This window comes from Zootoca vivipara, chromosome 10, assembly GCF_965207765.1.
Source record: "Zootoca vivipara chromosome 10, rZooViv2.hap1.1, whole genome shotgun sequence".
Taxonomy (NCBI): Eukaryota; Metazoa; Chordata; class Lepidosauria; order Squamata; family Lacertidae; genus Zootoca; species Zootoca vivipara.
In genome coordinates this window covers 18697848-18720412 of record NC_142593.1, presented here as the reverse complement: position 1 = coordinate 18720412, position 22565 = coordinate 18697848, and the positions used below count along the sequence as shown (strand labels likewise).

Here is a 22565-nt window from a genome sequence, read left to right as displayed (position 1 = left end):
ATTTATAAACTTCCGTGTTTGACAGTGCAAACTGTAACATCTCTACTCAGCAGTAAGCATGATAGAGTTTAATTGGGCTTAGTCCTGGCTAAGCATGCATAGGATTTCAGCTTGAATATCTTACGTTGTAACCATATACCCATTTCTCTGAGGCTCAGCGCTGTCAGACTCAATGAGGCTTTCTTTCCTGTGTGGTGGGGAAGCCTTACCCTGAAATTCCTTAAAGAAACCCAGTCCGTAGCTACCTGCTGGAAACCTTCCAATTTAAAAAGGGCTTGCATCAAGTGTCCCGGAACAAAGCATCCATAGTCGATTGGCATATTTAGAGCAGGCTTCTGATTTTTGATGCTGAGATGCTGCAGACTCCATCATCTGTCACAGTACCTGAGTCATGACAATAAAATCTCCCCACAAAGGAAGCAATTTCAAGAGGATAAGCAGGAGCAGTTTATTATGTTCTAAGGCTCCCTTTCCTGCGCTTGCATCCGAAGCCTAATGAGCATGCTGGCTGCAGGGTATGCCCTCATGGCCACCTGCGCTACTGTTCAAAGATTAATGGAATCAAGTGATGCAGTACAAATGCCATGACCGAACCTTATGCTTTCACTCAACACAGTGTCATGTAGCCCCAGAAAATATAAACAAGAAAGAGGAAATAGAACAACTGTATGCAATTTCCCTCGCTACGTTTCTTTACCCTGGCTTCGTAAGAGCAGTTCAGATTCAGCTCCATATTTTACAAACCCAAAGATGTGACGTTTTAATTTATTTTATATTTTTTTTAAAAAAAGAAGAAAGTAAAAACGATTGCATACTAAGTTTATCATGATTGGGAAATTCGCATGCAGCCATTCTTACTATTTGCTTTTGGCAAACTGAATTGGACAGCTTCCAACATATATAAAAGCATAATAAAACATTAAACATCAAAAAAAATCTCCCTATACAGGGCTGCCTTCAGATGTCTTCTAAAGGTTGTATATTTACTTATCTCCTTGGCTTGGGGGCCGCATAACTCCATATCCTCCAACAATTCTTTGATGAAAATAGGGACTCCCTAAGGAAAAGCGGGACATTCTGGGATCAAATCAGAAACTGGGATGGCTTCTGTAAATCGGGGATTGTCCCTGGAAAATAGGGACACTTGGTCTGAACAACTTGCCTAAAGTGGAAGGGCTCTGTCTTCTCTCCTTCTGCCTTTTCTTAATTGCAGTTTTGGATTGTGAACCCCACCTACATTTATGTATTTCACAAAAATTTATATACTGCTTGATTGTAAACAACAACAAGTCTCAATGCAATTTGGCCTTACATCTGCCTGTAGCTTCCCCAGCCCTCTCTTGCCTCATTGGAACCTGACTTTCTGCCTGGCTCTGTCTCTCCACTTGCCTCTTGTTCAGCTCCTTTCCATGCCCAAGCAAAAACTGAACCCCAGTTGCATCCTCTCTCGGATGCAAGGGTCTGAAACCAACAACCCTTTCAATACTTGAACTGAATTCAATGTGACTTTGGCTTGTTTACATATGTGAAGTTAAATGATTTTCACATGTGCTGTGAATATTGTAGAAGGTCTCTGTGTGAAGGATGACGCAGCCACATCCCTTGAAATAGCTTACATCTAAAGTATTTCCTCGAGAATTTGTTTAGGATTGTGCTTTCATTCTCCATCCTTGCTAGCTACTACTGAATCAATGCCCCTTTCTACGATGTTAAGCTGAAGACTCAATCCTAGATATTCCAGGAGGAGGCTAAAGAACCATACCCATCAACTGCCCTGGAAAAAACGGAATACAGTGGTGACTCGACTTACGAATTTAATTTGTTCCGAAGGCACTTTCGTAGGTCGAAAAATGTGTAAGTCGAAAAGCGCCATTGGAAACGCAATTTCCCATAGGAATGCATTGGAAACGGAAAAATTCGTAAGTCGAAGCAATCCCATCTAAAAATTCGTAAGTCAAAAAAACCCTATCTAAAATCACCGTGGTTTCCATTCAAATGTCGAGAAATTCGTAAGCGTGCGGCCATTTGCCCCATTCGGAAGTCGAAAAATTCGGTTGTCGAGTCGTTCGTAAGTCAAGGTACCACTGTATCCTGTTTTTTCCTGTGAGAGTACAGCATCCATTTGGGGTGCCTTGCTCTCTCGTGATTTCAGGCTGAATTTCCTGCCTCGAAAAAACAGTTTTTGGGGGTCTACAAGCTTGTGCATCACCCCAAAACATCCGTCTGGGGGCACTGTACCTGAAAAAGCATTTTTTCTGGGTCTGTGATCTCTTGCGGGTCATGTGACTCATGCAGGGGTTTGGACCTGGAAGATGGCATCCTGGATTTGGGTCACGTCATGTTGGAGGGTAGGGAGATCTATAGAACAGATAAACTTTGTATAAGATACCTTACCCTGCAATAACAGTACAGTGGAACCTCGGTTTATGAACACCTCGGTTTATGAATTTTCGGTTTATGAACGCCGCGGACCCATCTGGAACGGATTAATTCACTTTCCATTACTTTTAATGGGAAAGTTCGCTTCAGTTTATGAACGCTTCAGTTTATGAACAGACTTCCGGAACCAATTACACCCATGTTTCAGTTTATGAACGCTTCAGTTTAAGTACTTCGCGGACCCGTCTGGAATGGATTAATCCACTTCCCATTACTTTCAATGGAAAAGTTCGCTTCAGTTTATGAACGGTTACTCCGCGGACCGTCTGGAATGGATTAATCCACTTTCCATTACTTTCAATGGGAAAGTTCGCTTCAGTGTATGAACGCTTCAGTTTATGAACAGTCATCCGGAACCAATTGTGTTCATAAACCGAGGTACCACTGTATTGAGAAAATTCATGGGTGATTAGATTATTTAAAACAGAATCCTATGCACATTTAAACAAACATACATAAAGCCTCACTAATTTTTAATGTTGCTTACGCCTGAGCAACTGTGCACAGAACTGAAGAATTAGAGATCATACATTACTTTAATAAAGTTGAGTGATTTTCCACAATTGTCTAATAATGAAAGTCAAAACTCCCTTGCTGTTGTCTAAATTCTGCTCAGGCCCTCCTTGTGAGTTTTTCACAGGCTGCTGTGTGAGAACAAAATGCTGAACTATTTGGGCCATTGGCTTGATCCAGTGGGCTCTTTTGAAAAAAAGACAAATATTTTATCAAATTTCCACAAATTTCACATAAGCGTTCTAATATATAATATTTTTTTCTTTTGTTTTGCTGACTTCCCATCCCATTTGCTGTGGTGGTTTTTTTTAAAATTCCACCCCATACCTGCACCCTAACTTCTCTCTTTTATATCATAACCATAATACAATAATCTCTATTTCTTTCTGTTGCTCATAGTTCAAATCCTGCTCGTGAATTCATCATTTAATAATATTTCTTTGAATAGTCCGAAGAAGGCCATTCTTCCATAAAGCAGCCGTCGTTAATTTCTCTTATTTTAGCCATTAACTTTGCTGATTCAGCATAGTTCAACACTTTACTTATCCATTCTACTTGGGAACGTCTTCATCTTTCCATTTCTGTGCATAAAAAATCCTAGCTGCTGTAGTTACCTACCTAAACGACTTAACCATCTTTTTTGGAACTTCTGTTCCTATAATCCATAGAAGAAAACCCACTGGACTTTTCCCGTGCTGTTACGAGTTTCCAAGATGGTTAAGGGGAGGAGAGGATTCATTGCACAAATATATTTAAATGTTTAATGCATTCGTGCATACTTTGTGTTCCATAGCTCTTTGTCCTGAGTTAACTTCCTTGCCCTTGGGTTGCAACAATGATTTTGAAGCAGCCAAAAGCATCTGCAAGGTTCTACGAGGCATGACGACTTCCTTCTAATTTTACTCACTCGCTGGCTTAGCTGTTTCTATGTCAGGGGTGTGAATGAATTGTCAGGGCAGGTTTGGGTGGGTGGAGTAAATCATGAGTGTGTGAAATTCATCTCTACGAATGTGTCCTGATCTCTTTCCAGGTCTGTGTCACTGTTCATCCTGTTTGGCAATTTCACTTTACCACTCAGCACCATATCCTAATGGCTAATCACTGCTTCCCATGCATGTTTATTGACCTTTACAACCTCTTTTGCCCCTTGGCAGATTTTGGTTCAGAACAAGCTGTGAGGACATGCTTACACAGTTGTTGTTTTTTAAAAAGAAATAATTCAGTTCCCACAACATAGCAATAAAAAGAAAACATCAGCATGATAGTCTTACATAATCTGCAATTCAATTAGGACAGACAGTCCGGGAAAAATTCAGACCAACTACCTTCACATTAAAGAACGGAAACAGATTGATTTGGTTTTACTTATGATCATATCCACATTTGGTCACAGCAGTGCTGTGAAGTAGAAATGGACAAATTTGGTGTGGTTTGGTCTTTCAGGTTTGGTTTCTCTTAGTTTTTTTGTTTTTCCAGTTTTACATTCAGGATGACACATTTCAACATCAGTTGGCATTTTAAAGAAAATCCTCACAAAAATCCACCATCATTTTGCCTAATATACACACAATGTGTTTTTATGTGCAATTTTGTGCAGAATCTCCATCTGTACACATTTTCTGGTTGGAGAATTCAGAGGATCATGGATTTTGAAGGATACTTGTGCTTTGGCATATGTATTGTCTCAGGAAGCGCCAATTAGCTAGATTCAACATTACAGCACGACCCGCACAGAATTTCTCTTGCATTCCTAGCGTGGGGTACATTAGGCTAAGACTGAGAAAGTGTCTTGCCTAAAGCCGAAGAACACAATTTAAACACAGGTAAGCACAGCGAAAACCCATGAGCATTTCCCTGAAATATTCGCTCCCCTTTTGTAATTTTCAGATGCAATGTCTTTTCTCAAAAATGTATGGAGAACGGTTGGAAAAGATGCAGGAGAAATTTTCTGCATATCACTGGTTTATTAACCGTTACTAATGACTACTGCATGCCAGAGTCGGGGATATATTTCACCATTTTTTTCACCACTGAGAGACACCGATATAAGCATATGGGCTTAGTAAGCCCGAGCTGATCACCAGTTTTCTTGTGCTTCTTTAAACTGTTCTTGCCTGTTTCCTGCCTTACTCCATTCTTTATGTTTGCACTTGTAAATGTAGCTAGATAACCACCCTAAAGGCGCAAACCCATCATAGTCACAAGCATAAATAATTCCCTGCTGCCATAATGTGTCAGTCTGTTACTTGTTCTCCAGTAAACCTCTTCTGGCAACACCCCCCCCCCCGGAAACTCAGGTGATGTCCCTGTTGATACACTTTCAGAGACCTTTTTGTGTAAACACAAACCGCAAGCACCTGAAATCATTAATCAAGTTGTGAATAAGCTGGGAGAACAAAACAAAAAAGCCTGGAAATCAGCTAATGAACATCAGTTTCATTCAATGCACGAGAATATCGAAAAAGCACTTAAAGACTCCCAATGTGTCAAAACAATGACAAAACAAACCTTTGAATACTTTTACACAGGCTCCTTTTCAATAGCGGGAGATGCATTGTTAATGGCTACGATCTATTGAACCATTTGTAGGCTGAGGGAAAGGATTCTTTTTAGAGCAGCCCATTTGACAGAGCAAATATTTGGTCTCTGACATAATTGCCATGAGAGGGGGCTTTTACGGTGTTAAGAAAGGAGGTTTTAAGAACAAGCAAGGGCAGAGAGTAAGTTACCTTGAAGTTTTGTAAATTTCTCATAGTCCAATGTGAAAGATAAACGTATTTCTTGAGGCAAGCCAAGTCTAAGCTTCTCTTTTAATGAGGAGAGGATCAAAGCAATAAACTGACCTAGGGAAAATAAAAATAGAAAATGGGCATTGCAATCCTATGGTCATGTTACACTGCATTTCTGGGCTGGTTGATTCTGCTCTTGTCACAGAGCCATCTGTTTTGCACTCCAGGAAAGCAGAGGAGCTCTGGTGGAAGAAACAGTGGCAACCCCACAGAGGAACAGCTGTTTCTTCTACCAGTGACAGCTGCTCCTCGGGCCACACTTGTGGTCTGCGTGGGAGGGGAGGCGGAACGTTGTTGCCTTTTATTGCAAGTATGAGTAGCCCGGACAAATGTAGAAAATGGCAATGAATAATTGGTAGCAGGTGCAGCAATCTCATTAGGACTTAGTGAGTCAGCACAAGTAAGGAAGAGTGCCATCATCTAAGCACTTTTCCACCCTGCCTTGTTCCCCACTCAACCATTGTCATTCTCCTTGATGCCTGTGTTTGGAATTTAGTCTGTGGGACTGTAGTTGTTTCAATGATACAATATTCACCCGTTGGTTGTAGGGAGCTGCTCTGAACCCTGTCTCCCCCACTGCCATGTACCCCAGCTGTGATCCAGCAAAGAGACAAGCAGCGGAGCAGAGTACCTGCTGTTCACCAACATGGCTTGGTGTCCCTTGATATTCACTAATGGGACGCACCGCATTGGTGGTGGTTTGTAACCAACCACGCACCATTTCCTGAAATCTACAGCCGTATCCCAGGGGATACCACTACAACCAGCAAGACTGTCTGGGCAGTCCAGGACCTCCATACACACTGCCCAGGCATGCACCCTGGGGAGGCCACTTTGGTGCTGCTAACATATGGTTAGACTTCACCCCCACAGGTGCACTCTGTTGTCTCTTGAGATAGACACCTGCCAGCAGCAGCAGCAATACCCTTCATCCACCATTGCACCGTGAGGTAGGATCGAAGTTGAAGGCAGCAGCAATTGGATCTGTTTATCAGCATCCACGGGACTCTGTTTGTTTATGGCACCTCATTTGCAAGCATGTACCTCGGTTTAAGTACGCTTCGGTTTGAGTACTTTCAGTTTAAGTACACCGCGGACCCGTCTGCAACGGATTAATCCACTTTCCATTACTTTCAATGGGAAAGTTCGCTTCAGGTTAAGTATGCTTCAGTTTAAGTACTCCGTGGACCATCTGGAACGGATTAATCCACTTTCCATTACAGTGGTGCCTCGCTTAACGAATGCCCTGCTTAACGAAATTTCCGCTTAACTAAAGGTTTTTTCGAGCGGAGGTTACCTCGCTAGACGAATGAGTTTTACAAAAAATTCGTCTAGCGAATCGCAGTTTCCCATAGGAATGCATTGAAATTCAATTAATGCGTTCCTATGGGCAAAAAAAAAAAAAATTAAAAAAAATTCAATGCATTCCTATGGGATTCGCTAGACGAATTTTTCGCTATAAGAAAAGACCCGTGGAACGAATTAATTTCGTCTAGTGAGGCACCACTGTACTTTCAATGGGAAAGTTCGCTTCAGGTTAAGTACAGACTTCCGGAACCAATTGTGTACTTAAACCGAGGTACCACTGTAATACCATTATAGGACATCAGCGCCAGATTTAGATGAAGAGAGGCCCTAGGCTACTCCACTTGTGAGGCCCCCTCCCCCACCCTCACCACTAGAAGAAAATGGAAGAGTGTTATAAACAAAATTGAGTGAAGCCAAGGATGATGATGGGTATTTAAAATTCTACATTAAGGTGCTACTGAAGGATTTTTTAAATTAAAATTCTACAATTCACAATTTCTCCTATAAAGGACATAATATATTATTGTTAAATACCATGGTGATTTTAAAAAATGCATAAAATTTAACACTGAAAAACTTTTGCAATAACTGAACTTTGTAAACCTGGGCAGGCCGCGCCGTCCTCTTATATACCTGCTGGGATTGACAAGGCATCTGACCCTCACCTGAATCTCATAGCTCTCCTGTAGCTGCCTCTGATTAGTTATCATTTAACTCTTGGGGGAAATAATTAGCATCACACACCATGTGCATGTAAGTTGCTGAACCAATTAACCAACTGGAGGGATTGCTGTGAATAGCACCAGTTTTCCCTATAACTTTATATTGCTGGATAGTTTTGATGAACTGCAGAAGCATTTTTAGTTTGCTTTCTGTTGCTCCCCTGGAGCTTTTCTTTATCAGTGCCACTTTGTTTTGTACGGTTCCTTGCAAATGAAGGAAAACAACTTTTCTGCTTGTATATGTCGATCATATAATTTTGGTGGTGAGAAGATGATGCATGGCCAGAGAGAGAAGATGGGGAGGAAGAGGTGTTGGAAGCTGAAGTTTTAACAGGGCTTAGTGAGCTGAAAGGGGCTATGTCTAGGGTTGCCATATTTCAAACAGTGAAAATCCTGACGGAAAGATTGTTGAGCTTTTTGGTTTTTTTTGCAAAATCACACCCCCCCAAAATAAAAAGCCATTTTTGAGCTGCTTTTTATGGAAATACAGCAAAAACAGCACTGCCGACATGGGCTGCCATACGTCTGGACACTGCTAGAGACAGCTGGATTCCAGATATGTTCTGGAAATCCCGGACATATGGCAACCCTAGCTGTGTCAGAGATCAGTATGGAACCAGAGACATAAGAGGAGGGGCACCGAAAGGCAGAGATGAGTCAGGCTAGTGAGGAAGTCAGGCTGTTTTCCCCTCCTGCTGCAACCAGCTCCCCTCCCCCCTAGTCTCCCAGAACCTGAAGCGGCATGAAAATGTAGGAGCAAAGACAGGCAAGACGATGGAGCCTCAGATTGTTTGGGGAGGAGGAGGATTAAGGAGCTGCGGAAAGGCAGGGACCTTCCATCCCTTCAGCTGCCTCAAAGGAGCAAAATCTACTGGGAGGAGTTGCTCTGCTCTCTAGGCCTGACTTCCTGAGCTGCCTTGTTTCTTTGAATAGAGAGTTATCTTCACTGACACCATGTGAGTTATTGCTGACCTGTTCCTGGCACCCACCCCTGACACAACTGCTGAGCCATGACAATTCTCTAAATCAGGGGCTGGCAAGGTTTACCCAGTCTGGGCAGGTTCACTCCCACGGAGATTAGATTTAGATTTAGATTTAGAGTTAGAGTTAGAGTTAGATTTTGGGTGCTGTGGAAGCAAGTTTAGCGCAGCCTGCAGGGACTCGTCGAGCGGGCAACTCGGTTTGGGGGCGGTTCATGGGCCATTTAAACAACCCCCGTGGGCCGCTTGTGGCCCATGGGCCGCAGGTTGCCGACCCCTGCTCTAAATGCAGCGTGTGATGTCTATGTGCAGTCTATGTGCACCATGCACCAACATTACAATCTGAGAGCTCATAAAAATGAAGTCACTTGCAAAATGAACCCAACAACTTCACCAGTCACTAATAGATATTGAGTTTATCTAGTGATTGGCAACAGGAAAAAAATATGCAAAATGGAAATCAGATGTTCAACAAAGCCACAGGACGTTTCATTGGCAGTTTTTATATATATGCCTGACAATGAAGGCATACAGTATATAATTCTTAAAGGGCAACTATGCTTAAAGCTTGGTGGTGACATGTTAATAGTGTAAGCAGCGGAAGTCTGAAGACAAAAAGATTCCTTGGAGGCGCAAATGTCTGCCACGAAGACGGAGAAGTACACAAACGTCTATGCCTTTTGTCAGGATAAATAGAAGGGCCCACACAGCTGGCTTTACGAGCTCGTAAGTTGCCTCAGAATTGTGCGGTCTTGTTTACAGAACATTTCAAAGATGTAAAACACCCTCTAAATGCTTTGTGAATCATGATCCATGAGCTTGTGGTTTTCCTAGATCTGCTTCTTAATTAATTGTGTGTGTTTTCGCAAGGTCCTCATCTCTGTTTACCGAGTCAAAAGGGAAGAGCCAATTGTTGTTTCTTGAAGTGATCCGGCGGCAGCTCTTTATTTCTGGTCAATTCCTTCCTCCAAATAGAAGCGGTAGCTGGTAGTTAGCAATGTTTTGAGTTATTGTTCAGCACATATAAAGGGCTGGTTGGCATTTCCAGACAATGCCCTTCTAATACTAAAGTTTCAATCCTATAGCCACTTACCTGGGAGCATAGCTGCCAAGTTATCCCTTTTTTAAAGGGATATTCCATTATGCTGAATAGGCTTCCTCGCGAGAAAAGGGAAAACTTGGCAGCTATGCCTGGGAGTAAGTCCCAATTAGGGTCGCCATATTTGAAAAAGTGAAAATCTGGACAGAGTTGCTGAACTTTTTTTCCCCCTAAGCCAAAGTTGCTGGGGGGGGGGGCCTGTCTCCCTCTCTAAGGCACAAAGTAAGGGGTAGCCTTTCTCACATGCCCCCATTGTTTGCCCTGGCACCTGCTTTTGGGTGAAAAGGGCTCCCACCATAGTCTGCACACCGGAGCTTCCCAAGGCGCCCTCGCTGCTGGCAAGAAACAGAGAGAGGGGGGAGAGATCACAAATGAGTGGCCTAACTCAGTGGCGACACAGGCAGGAATCCGGCTCTGTCGGGGGGGCGCACTCAGGTGCAGCTGCCCATAGCCTTGACAAGCCAGGTCTCGGGCAGCTGGCAGAAGATGCCACGCAGGTTCTGCAGCTCTTTGCTGAACTGCTCGACGCACTTGTGGAGCCTCTCGTTTTCACTGCTCAGCTCCAGCACCTTCTGCCGCGTCTCTGCATTGTGCTGCTTGGCCTTGTTGCAGCAATGTTGTTCCGCTTCCAGCGCATGTGGCATTCACTGGTGCTCTTGTCCAGCAGCTTCTGGGACTTGCCCGGCGATGCAGCCCTGCCACCGCCCACCACGTGGCGCTGGTGCGCATGGTGGCCGTGCTGTGTGTGGTGAGGGTGGTGGGCATTGCCATGAGGGCTGGGGAGTGGCGTTGGCTGCCTGCCAGGCTGCAAATGAACCATCATCTGGGCGCAGTGTGCCACCTAGTACTGGGGGTGGCTGCAGTTGGGCCTGGCTGGCATCAGGAAGAGGGTGGCCAGTATTGGTGCCTCATTGGGCTCCTGCTTTATGAGCAGTGGATGCAGGCCGGGCAGCGGTGGGTGCTCATAGGCCATGCTGGCCTCCAGTTTGTCCGTGTAGCTGTACAGCAGGCCGCCAGCCTGTGGGAGGTCAGCACCCAGCATCCCGGCCCCAACACAGTACTCCAGGCTGGCCTTGGCCTTGCACTCCTGCTAAACATTCAGGCTGATGGAGGAGCTCAGGTTGGTGGAGTTCTCGTGCTCGTAGATATCGGGTAGCTCCAAGGCCAGGTAGCTGTTGTTGAGGTTTCCTTGGGGAAAGCTCCCCAGGGGGGGGGGAGATTTGAAGCTTTTTAAAGGATTTTCACCAGAAAATTGGCCGTGTTGCCATACGTCTGGGTTTCCCCCCTGCTATTTTAGCGATTTCTGGAAATTCCAGCTGGACACCATTTCTGGCATCGGAATCCCGGACGTGTGGCCGCCCTAGTCGAAATGAATGCAACAAGGCTTATTTCCGAGTAAACAGATAGGCTTGCACTGTTCTGATCTAATTTTCCTTGGTGAGAATCACGACAACGGTCATTTTGGAATACATGTGTAGAAATAAATGCACAGGGGAATGATTTACAAGCCATATTGGTTGGTTCAGTGCTCTGGTGCCTGTAGGCTTCCATACCTTAGTCCAATACTTCCCCCAAATGCAATTTAAAACTTCCAGGGAAAACAAAGGATGGAAATTGTGAGCTGCCTACAGATAACTTGAAGCATGTGTTTGTGTCTTTTGATGCCCATTTGCTAGTCTTCTGCCTTCCCACAGTGCCATACCAGGATTCAGAATACGTTTCTTCTGTCTGGGGACATCTCATATGAAATCCCAGGGAAACAGCTTGGGAACCTGTACTTTCCTTCCTATGAGAATGTCTCAAGCTCCATCAAACCAGAAAATGTAGCTACTGATAAATATGTAACCATACCCTACAAAATGCAGCAGGGCTTACATGCAGTAGGCTTTCATAGGATTGCTCTGGGCAGATGCACACCATACATTTAAAGCACACAGCTTCCCCAAAGATTCCTGGGAACTATAGTTTTCCCTTCACAGAGCTACAGTTCCCTAAACAAACTGCAAGGTTCCCAAGATCATTTGGATGTCATGTGCTTTAACTGCGTATTTAGTGGGTTTTTAAAAATTCATGCTGAGGAGTTCTTCAGAGAGTTGGCTCCGTGCTTGACCCTGTAACCTGCTCACTCATGTTACATCCATGACAAAAGCTAAATCAACGCAGTCTTCCAAATGCTGAAATATAGATTACTGCCAAGTTCCTTGTAATTGCAATCATGCTGGGATTCCATATTATGTTATTGCTTTGACTGCAAAGGGCAGTACGTAACTGAAATTTGTTTCTTCGGAAGATAGTAAAGGTAAAAGCAAAATTCCATTCCTTCTTTGAGGAGGGGATAACTTTTGCTATTCAAAACCACTTATGCTATCCCCTTTGGGGTTCAACATATGTCAGGAGTTTTCTCCACTTTCTCTGGACTAGCCAGGCTGGAGCTGCTGATGGGAAATTTATGGTTTGGAAAGAAATGGATGAAGAACATGGAGAATTTGGCTGTGGTTCAGCTTACATTTCTGAACAGAAAGGGGAGGCAGAATCACTGACTCGCATGAAAATAAAATAAAATATTAAGCTTCTCGGAGACTAATTATATCCCCCAAGATTCTATAAGTGAGTGATTCAGGAATTTTACACAATTGTGCTCTAATGAAATGTGATCGTTAAAAATGTAGATGCTCGAAATAGCCAAACGTATCCAGATGTGCTTGTTCCTAAAGTTTCCAGTGTTCCCGAGGACGGGCGCCATGAACTTAAAAACAAAGGGAGCTGCTCATATTGCATAATACTCATAGAATATTTGTCTCAAGGAAGAAAAATTGAAACGGTGTGGCTGCCTCAATACTATCTGGCTTCAGTGTGCTCCCACAACTGGTGAACATAAGAATGTGAGAAGATCCTACTGGATCAGACAAATGACCCATCTAGACTAGCATCTGTTCTCACAGGAAATAACCAGATGTCTGTGATAGACCTGCAAATAGGACTTGAATGCAACATCTCCTCTGGTTTCCAGAAACTGGTATTCAAAAGCATTACTGCTTCTGAACAATGGAGGCAGATCATAGCCATTGTGGCTAGTAAAAGGTAAAAGGCAGAGGACCCCTGGGCGGTTAAGTCCAGTCAAAGGCGACTATGGGGTTGTGGCGCTCTTCTCACTTTCACTCCGAGGGAGCCATCATTTGTCCGCAGACAGCTTTCCGGGTCATGTGGCCAGCATGACTAAACTGCTTCTGGTGCAACAGAACACCGTGATGGAAACCAGAGCGCACGGCAATGCCATTTACCTTCCCGCTGCAGCGGTACCTAATTATCTACTTGCACTGAGGTGCTTTTGAACTGCTAGGTTGGCAGGAGCTGGGGCAGAGCAACGGGAGCTCACCCCGTCGTGGGGATTTGAACCGCCGACCTTCTGATCAGCAAGCCCAAGAGGCTCAGTGGTTTAGACCACAGCGCCACCCATGTGCCTTACCTTACCTTAGTGTCTAGTAGCCATTGGTAGCCTTAACCTCAATGAATTTGCCCAACTCAAACCATTGAAGTTGGCAACCATCACTGTCTCATGTGGAACCAAGTTCCACTGGTTGACTAGGCACTGCATGAAGAAGTACTTTCTTTTATCCGTCCTGATAAACATTCAGCTTCATTGGATAGCCACAACTTCTATTGTTATGCGAGAGGGAGAATTCTCCCCCCACCAACTTTCCCTATGATTTTACAAACTTCTATTATGTCACCTCTTACTCACTTTTCAAATGCTGCAGCCTTTCCTTGTAGGCGAATTGTTCCATTCCCTTGAACATTTTAGTGTGTGAAATCATGTGCACATGATGTTACCCACAATCCATAGATATCCTGTAGCTTCTGGAGAAGCACTCTTGTTTGATCCATATTTTTCTCAAACCAGCTGCCATCTGATTTGAAAATGGAAGCCACGGGTAAGCTGAAGTGTGCACATCTCAGGGCATGTGCAGATGACAACTTCCGCGAAGTTTGGCATTGGGAAACAAATTAGGTTACAGCCATCAGTTGAGTACACCCCCACCTGCTCTTTGCTCTGTACAGCAATGTACGAATGCGACTTGAAATGCAGAGAGGGCAATGGCCTCTCTGTGTTTGAAGCAGCTAATGTGTACATATGCTAGGAGAAATTTCCTAATGCTGAGAGCAATGACAAACCTAGACAGCATCTTAAAAAGCAGAGACATCACCTTGCCGACAAAGGTCCGTATAGTTAAAGCTATGGTTTTCCCAGTAGTGATGTATGGAAGTGAGAGCTGGACCATAAAGAAGGCTGATCGCCGAAGAATTGATGCTTTTGAATTATAATGCTGGAGGAGACTCTTGAGAGTCCCGTGGACTGCAAGAAGATCAAACCTATCCATTCTGAAGGAAATCAGCCCTGAGTGCTCACTGGAAGGACAGATCGTGAAGCTGAGGCTCCAATACTTTGGCCACCTCATGAGAAGAGAAGACTCCCTGGAAAAGACCCTGATGTTGGGAAAGATTGAGGGCACTAGGAGAAGGGGACGACAGAGGACAAGATGGTTGGACAGTGTTCTCGAAGCTACGAACATGAGTTTGACCAAACTGCGGGAGGCAGTGCAAGACAGGAGTGCCTGGCGTGCTGTGGTCCATGGGGTCACGAAGAGTCGGACACGATTAAACGACTAAACAACAAGAAGAGCTGTTTAGCAGTGGAAGGTGGCAGACTCTCTTTAGATGGAAGTATCTAAGCAGAGCATGGATGGCCAGCTGTATTCTGCAGTGTAGATCCTGCATTGAGCAAAGGGTGTGCAGTAGATGGCCTCTTAATACCCCAACTCTAACATTTCTAGATTTTAGCAGAACTTGTTCATGGCATAACAATGCAATGTTCTGTGTTTCCCCATCCCTAGCCAAAGACAGCTGATGACGCAGAACATCCTAATATCAAAGCTCCTAGGTATATGGCAAGAGGGAAGTGAATGCAACTTTTGGCAGCAGCCACATATTTAGGGTTAAATTTGCTTGGTTTTACAGTAATTTTGCAGGGAAAGCAAATACAGGAATAGAAGTAGAAACACTGGCTTCAATTCATAAATAAGTTACTCCAGAGTAGCCTCACTAAAATCAATGGTGGTTGCTCTAGAGAGATGCAGTCTATGGGCTGGAGCTTAATTAATCAGCCAAAATCTGTGTTGCAATTTGCGTGGCCTAATGAATTCAGTGTATAACTTCAATTAGCCCTGTTTTCTGACAAAGCAAATTGAATAAATCATCCTACCTGAACTAATCAAACTAATCAAAGTCAGAAATAAATACAGCCACAGAGAGCTGAAACAAGTGGCCTACAAGATATGGGGCACACTAGGGAACAGGGCATTTTATTGCATGGAAAGAGATATTCATATGTGAGTTTCAAATCTGAAGCTGACCCCAGGCTTAATCCAGCGTTGGAAAAGATGCTCTGAGTTTTTAAATTGTCCTGGCGTATGCCCCACATAGAAATCAGAATAGATTTTGGATGCGGTTCAGTATCTCATTATGCTCAATCAAATTAACAACAATGTTATTAGGATCTGGCAAAATGAAGTGTGACACCAGAGCAAGGCAATGCCTTCTCGAAAGACAATGTAATTTATGAAGGGAAAGGAGTGAGCTTGTCTCAAATTGCTTCCAATTATTACAAAGCAAAGGCAGACGCTATCTCATAGGAAGAACCGGTGAACTCATGGAAAGCTAGAGAGTTGGACTGTGTGATTCAAACCCCTACTTACACATCATATTCACTGGTGGACCTGAAGCCAGTCACATTATCTCAGTTTAACCCCGGTGTGGCAAACACTGGGCCCTTCAGTTGTTGCTGAACTACAATTCCCATAATTCCATGATTGCTAGGGAAGATGGAAGTTGTAGGACAAAAAGCTCCCACCTCAGGTCTAACCTAACTATTGAGCTCTTGTGGGCTTGAGGGAAGCCACAGGGACAATAGAGCTCAACAGTGATGTTTGCCCTGGACCTGGACACAAAAATAACCTCCTGCTGGCTCAAGGCAGCAGCCTTCTGAGGCATCATGGGGGGAAATGGCTGCTTCCGGGAACCACCAGAACCATTAAATCAAGTGTCTCTCCCAAGAATCATTAAGTTCACACCAACAGACAGCATTTTGCTCCCAGCCTCTGCACTGTCTTGCCATTGACTGTTGTGAGCATAAAAAGTGGGGGGGGGGCGGCAGCGGGCGGGATGGAAATCATTTGTGCTCACCTCAGTTCCACGAAGGAGGGTGGCATAAAAATGTGATAATTAATAAGGATTTAGAATGACTTAAATAATCTTTAGGAATACTTCCAGTAGACATTGCATGAAAAACTCAAGTGTACATATTGAAACTATTATAAGGTTTAAATTATGCACCAACACTGAGGACAAATTGCACGCAGTGTAACTCCTTCGCTTATTAGAACTTGTTAATGTATAGCACACCTCCCAAAGAGGGAAGTTCATGCTCAAAGGTGAGCTTCAGGGGCTCAGAAAACCTGCCACAAAAGAAAGACCTGCTCATAAAATCCCTGAGCACTTTCCCCCCAGCTCAATTAACATCCCAAGTGGAAGATGTGGCAACATGAGAACGGGCCTTCTCTGCAGTGGCTCCCCGTCTGTGGAATGCTCTCCCCAGGGAAGTTCGCCTGGCACCTTCATTATAAACCTTTAGGCGCCAGGCAAAAATGTTCTTTTTTAACCAGGCCTTTGGTTGATCTTATTGACATCCAACACCCTTTTAGAATGTGGCTTTTTTGGGGGAGGGGGTTATTGAGTTATTGCTTTTGCTTTTGGTTTGATTTTACATGTTGTGGTCTTGTTGTGAACTGTCCTGAGATCTCCGGGTATAGGGTGGTATATAAGTTGATAATAATAATAATAATAATAATAATAATAATAATAATAATAATAATAGAGGGCTCATCTTCTCCTCCCATCCCAACTGCCCTGGTGTCCTCAGAAACCACCCCATACCTTTCAAATGTTGATAGGTGCTGTGGTGGGAGCCAGCATGGGAGAAACGAAAGCGGTTTCCTTCCTTCCCTTTCTCTGATGCTCTATAGTTCTCCTCCCCATCTTATCCTCACAACAACCCAGTGAGAAAAGATTTGAACCCTGGTCTTCCAGTTCCTAGCCCAAGAGTCTAACCACCACACCACATTGGCTTTAATATGTATTTAATGAGTCAAACTGAAGCAAGTTTTGGAAAATTTGCTCCTAAAGGTAAAGGTAAAGGGGCCCCTGACCATCAGGTCCAGTCGTGTCCGACTCTGGGATGGTGGCGCTCATCTCGCTCTATAGGCCGAGGGAGCCGTCGTTTGTCCGCAGACAGCTTCTGGGTCATGTGGCCAGCATGACAAAGCTGCTTCTGGCAAACCAGAGCAGCACACGGAAACGCCGTTTACCTTCCCGCCGGAGCGGTCCCTATTTATCTACTTGCACTTTGATGTGCTTTCGAACTGCTAGGTGGGCAGGAGCTGGGACCAAGCAACGGGAGCTCACCCCATTGCAGGGATTCGAACCACCGACCTTCTGATCAGCAAGCCCTAGACTCTGTGGTTTAACCCACAGCGCACCACCACACCACATTGGCTTTAATATGTATTTAATGAGTCAAACTGAAGCAAGTTTTGGAAAATTTGCCCCTACTCAGCCTCAAACACTCTGCTTCCTGAACACACTGTCAAACTGAGTAACCCTGCTTCCTTTATTTTAGTTTTAGAGTTGATAAAAGAAAAGAAATGAAATGAAACACATGGATTTTCCATAAAGCTGGTTGAGGACATCAGCTGGGTGACTGCTGAATTACAAACTGTGCTTAATAAAGTTTTGCACGTGACGAGTGACATTTTATGACAGTTTTGTCTGTTAAGTGAGCAGGCCTAACCCATGTTATGTTACGTTAACTCTGGAAAGAATATTTAGAGTGGACTGCGTTTCACATTAGCAGATGAAGAGGCAGAGGGGAAAAAATAACAAGCCATGACTGACACAATCCTTCAGGCAAGGTGATTAAAAGCTACAGCAAAAGGAGAGAACTGGCATCCAGCAGAAATAACAGTCCTCTCATCCTCACATGGCGGCAATTGTCAGAGGGCTAATTTTCATCACAGTCCCCTGCTCTTCAGTGGGGTCCCGAAGCTGATTTGTAGACTCAAGAACATTTCCAAGAGCTGAGAAATAAATAAAAGGGATAAATAAAATGCTAGAATTGTTACTGATTCCTGAAGTGATTTCCTGCCCACCTTGTCCATACTTCTAAGAGCATACAGTAGTTGGAGACAAAGGCAGACTCTGCTGGGCTGATGGAAGAAAACTGAAGGCACTTCTTTGAACAGCTCTTCATTCGGGTCAGAGCGGCCTGCTCCACTGGCAGCTCTTACCCCTGATATCTAGAACTATTGACTCACAAAGGTCTTGTTTTCACTCAGATGGAAAACTTTTTATGTTTTTGAGCTTGTTTAATATTTTCTCTCCCGTTACAATAATAACCAAAGCAGTAAAGAGAAAATGTGTGTCCTTGCAACAAAATATTGCAGTGTATTGTGCTTCTGTTTAGGGAACAAGACAGTCAGCCATGGCCCCTTCTAAGGATACCCTACTTTCATTTCTGCTCCCTTCTGTTTTTCCATCACCACAGCAAAAGAGCCAGCCATCATTTTTCAGTCACTGAGCATGCTCAGACCTCATTAGGCTATTTTAGGGTGTGTGTTCAGACTGTACCTCTGCAATCTCAAGGTTCCTCACATTTCTTCCACAGACCTTGGGCTCCTGCTGACACCTCCTAGTTCTGGATGGTGCCACTCTGGTTATATAAGGATCTATACTTGGAAAATTAGTTTGCTGTTGGTATACAAGATGTGCCTGAGTTCTATCGTGTCAAATGGCACATTGGGAATTGCCAACAAGAAAATAAAAATCCATACATATAAAACTACCTACTGTGTGCATTTGAGCACAAAATCAGATCACTGGAGAATTACAGCGCCTGCTGTGGCTGTAAAGACCGATGGAGGAGAGACATGTTTTATTGCAGCTAGGGCACATGAAGTAATCTGGTTTCATTGCTACAGAGGCACCATGGCATTTCTTCTCTTTGTGCTCCTCCCAGCGGTCATTCCTCCTCTGGTCAGTGCTGTGAATACATGACCTGACTAGCATGTGAGGAATAAGGCTAGGATAGAGCTCTTCTCGCTGACATCTCATTTTCCATGAAGGAGCATGATATTTCCATTGGAAAATATTCAGTTATACGAGTCCCCTTCTGATATCTGAAGTGGTACAGCATGGACGTAGATTGACCACTTAAATCAAAACGAAATACGATATAACAGAAATGGCTTCATAAAATCAAGATTATTCCTGGATCAATTAATATGGAGATGCAGCAAAGTCCAGCTTTAGCTTTGGGTTTGACTTACCAAACTCATGGGAAAAATGGCTACAAGAATCAGAGTGTGTAATTAATCACTTTGCGAACACATTATTTGTGCTCTTGGACCCTTGAAAATCTTTATAAATCTTGAAAAGCTCTGCGCCATTGAAATGCTCCTTAATATTTTGGTTGCAGTGTGGTTCATGATGATGCATGCATATCAAACAAATGTATTCCATACCCTCCAACACCCCGCAGAGGAAAATTGAAACACGTGTCCTGGGTCTTTTTGATCCTGTTTTTAATGGCCCACCAACCAGGCTCTCATTTCAAAAGGAAACTAGCCTGGCTTAATGAGCTTTTAACACGTGCTGATTCAAGGGCATTGGAAGTGTCCAGCACACAGTTTAGCACCCCACGTTTAATTAAATTCTGACACCCATTGGACCCAGGAATTTAAGGGAGTTTTGCACTCACAAACGCATAACACTCTAGACTCAGGCTGAGAGACATCCAGCTGCCACCAAAGAGTTTTTCTCTCCCAGATTGCAGCCTCCTTTCCTGTCTTAATTGGCACATTCAGGTCTCTGTACTAAAGAGTTTTCTTCATGGGAAAACAACACTGAGTTTGTGAACTTAGTAGGGATTTTTGTTCAAGCATGCTGTGGAGGTGAACAGTTCACTGCAGCTTTGATGCTCACCCAAACCCACATGCTATTACATGGGCAGATTACATGCAGCAGGCTATTCTGCTTTGTGTGTGTGTGCACACACACAGCCTTTGCATTCTTGTCCCAACGTAAATCCGAGATGAGAAGAGCAAGCAGCTTTTTGTTTGAAAATGCAGCAAGCCTATTGAAAACTGGAAAGGCCAGAGTGAGCGGGACCATTTCTCACACAAGAGCTCCAGCACAATTGTAAAATTGAAAAGAAATAAAACTACTGCACAGTTTTGATCCCTTTGTGGGCAATAAACTGGAGAGAAGTTCAGCCTTCTTTCCCCTCTTTCTTTTAGTGATGGTTTTACAGTTCAGCCAGCAGTATTTGAGAATAAAAACAAAACCATCATTCTTAATCTGTATTGCTCTTCAACTCTTTCCCCTTTCTTGTGCTTTTCAGCTAAAGATTAACATCCACCATTTTCAGTCGTTCATTAGGAAGAACCAGTGCCAACTTGTGCAAATCCAGAAGAGCTTCTGTTAAATAAACTCTGATGAAAATGTGGAAGAAATAGGCGTTCACAACCAAATCCTAAAAACATGTTTACTTGGAAACGAGCACTATTTAATCCAGAGGGATTTAATCCACATGAGATTGCAGACTAGGTTTTAAACGGTGTAAATTTGAAAATCTAGTCATTTGAATACAAAATTGTCTAATTGTGATAGCTCACACCCCCTTTTTGCCCCTCATTGCAATAAGAAAGTAGTTTATGTTTTCCTGTGGTCTAAGAAGTCACTCAGTAAGAGGCTAAAGGCTCTGACAGCCCCTTCGTACTGGGCATGGGGCACTGAAATCTGTCTGTGTGGCACCTGTTAGTTACGCACAGCAGGGTTGTCCATCAGCCCTTGAAGTATGTCTCCATTTCCATAGCAAACTGCAGAGCACAGAGAGACAAAATTACTCTTTAACTAAAAGACGGTGAATGGCAAACTCTTGTCAATGTTTATGCTGTCAGACCACCATCCGGGATGCATTACATCAGCTGGACCAGGGGGGAAGGGAATACAGTCAATTTGCAGACAGCTGTCAAAGCTGACTCCTAAAAATAAGCTTGGCAAGATTCATCTTTCGGTTATGCCACTTACCAGGCAATATAAAAGCACGGCTGCATAATAGAAAGTATCTTTTTAAAAATAAAAAATGGCGTGTTTGCAATGTGAAGAAAGTCTCACTCCCTAATGTTTACCGAGAATAAATGAAATGGAACAGCAATCCGCATTTTTAAAAGTATGACACCAATTAGAGCAGCGAATGAATCTTATCAGTGTTGGAATTTGTTGCTGCTTATATAGAGAGCATCCAAAACCAAATGCTGAAGTAAATTAGCCCTGTTGTGCACGTAGTCTAACGTAAACCTTGTAAAATGATGCAGTACAGTGAAATTTGATTTGCCAGCCACACATCTCCCCATGCAGTAGCTACTGACTGCGAAAGTTTGGGGAAGAACTTCTCCTCTTGGCTTAATCAAGATGCAGGCAAGCATTTCAAGGGAGCATCATGGAACAGCTTGTGGCTCCCAGAGATACAAAGACCCAACCCAAGTCCGGTAGTTTGCTCTTTTCCTCCCCTCCTAGTCAGACGAAAGTCAAACCCCCCCCAATGCACTTTGATCTGTGTTCACCAAAGAAATATGTTTTTCCTGGTGATTCCTGCAGCAATTTCCCATGGAATGTATTTTGAAGATGGATGCAAATGATTAAGAACTAGTGTCATTTTTAGAAGATGTGTTGGGTGTGTTGGGTGGCAGACAGCTCATATGTAGCCAATAATCTTGCTGTCTTACCAAGCTACTGCTTGCCCTCATGGCTGCAAATAAACTGGGTTCTTCATGAGGGCAATTCAAATCACCAAAAGATCCGGTGGGCGAAAAGTAGCCTATCAATTCATTTACCTCACAACCGCAAAAAGGGTAACGCCAGTCTACTGTTAATACCCTGAACAAGGAAGATAGGAAAGTAGCGAGGAAATGTGCAATTCCACAAAGGCGTACTATTTGTCAATTCTAAATGTCTATCTGATTTGAGTATGAGAGAGAGAGAATTAAATTTGAACCAAAATATCAAGAAAAAGAAATGGGCCAACAATTACTCCCACGTGCATGAAGTTTTAGCTACATGAGTCTCAAAGGGATCAATGCAAGTATAGTAATAATAATAATAATTTATATCCCGCCCATCTGGCTTGGTTTCCCCAGCCACTCTGGGCGGCTTACAACATATATAAAAATACAACAAAACATTAAACATTAAAAAACAAAGTATTTTATACAACCAACCAATAATAACAATAACAATAACAATAACAGCAATAATAAACAGTTTGCAGTTATACCCAAATGAAAATAACCATCAACGCCCAACTAAACATTTAACCAACACAAATAGGACAAAAACAAAACAGAGGAACCAAAGTTAGAACTGTAAAACATTTAAAAACATTTTAGCCAGTTGGCTAAAATGTCCCTCCGGCCTCCCAGGAGCCTCTTTTAGCTGTTCAAGGTGAGTCTGGGTCCCGCCCCCTAGGCCAGGTGGAAATGGCCCTTGCTGCAGGGAGCGGTCTTCCCTCCAGTACTCACGGCAGCAGCAATGACTTAAACTCATG

At 43.5% G+C, this 22565-nt stretch overlaps 1 pseudogene; it reads right to left on the bottom strand.

The window, feature by feature from the left end:
• Positions 1–10281: 10281 nt before the first annotated feature.
• Positions 10282–22565, bottom strand: part of LOC118076975 (CCAAT/enhancer-binding protein alpha-like) — a 28037-nt pseudogene continuing 15753 nt past the window's right edge.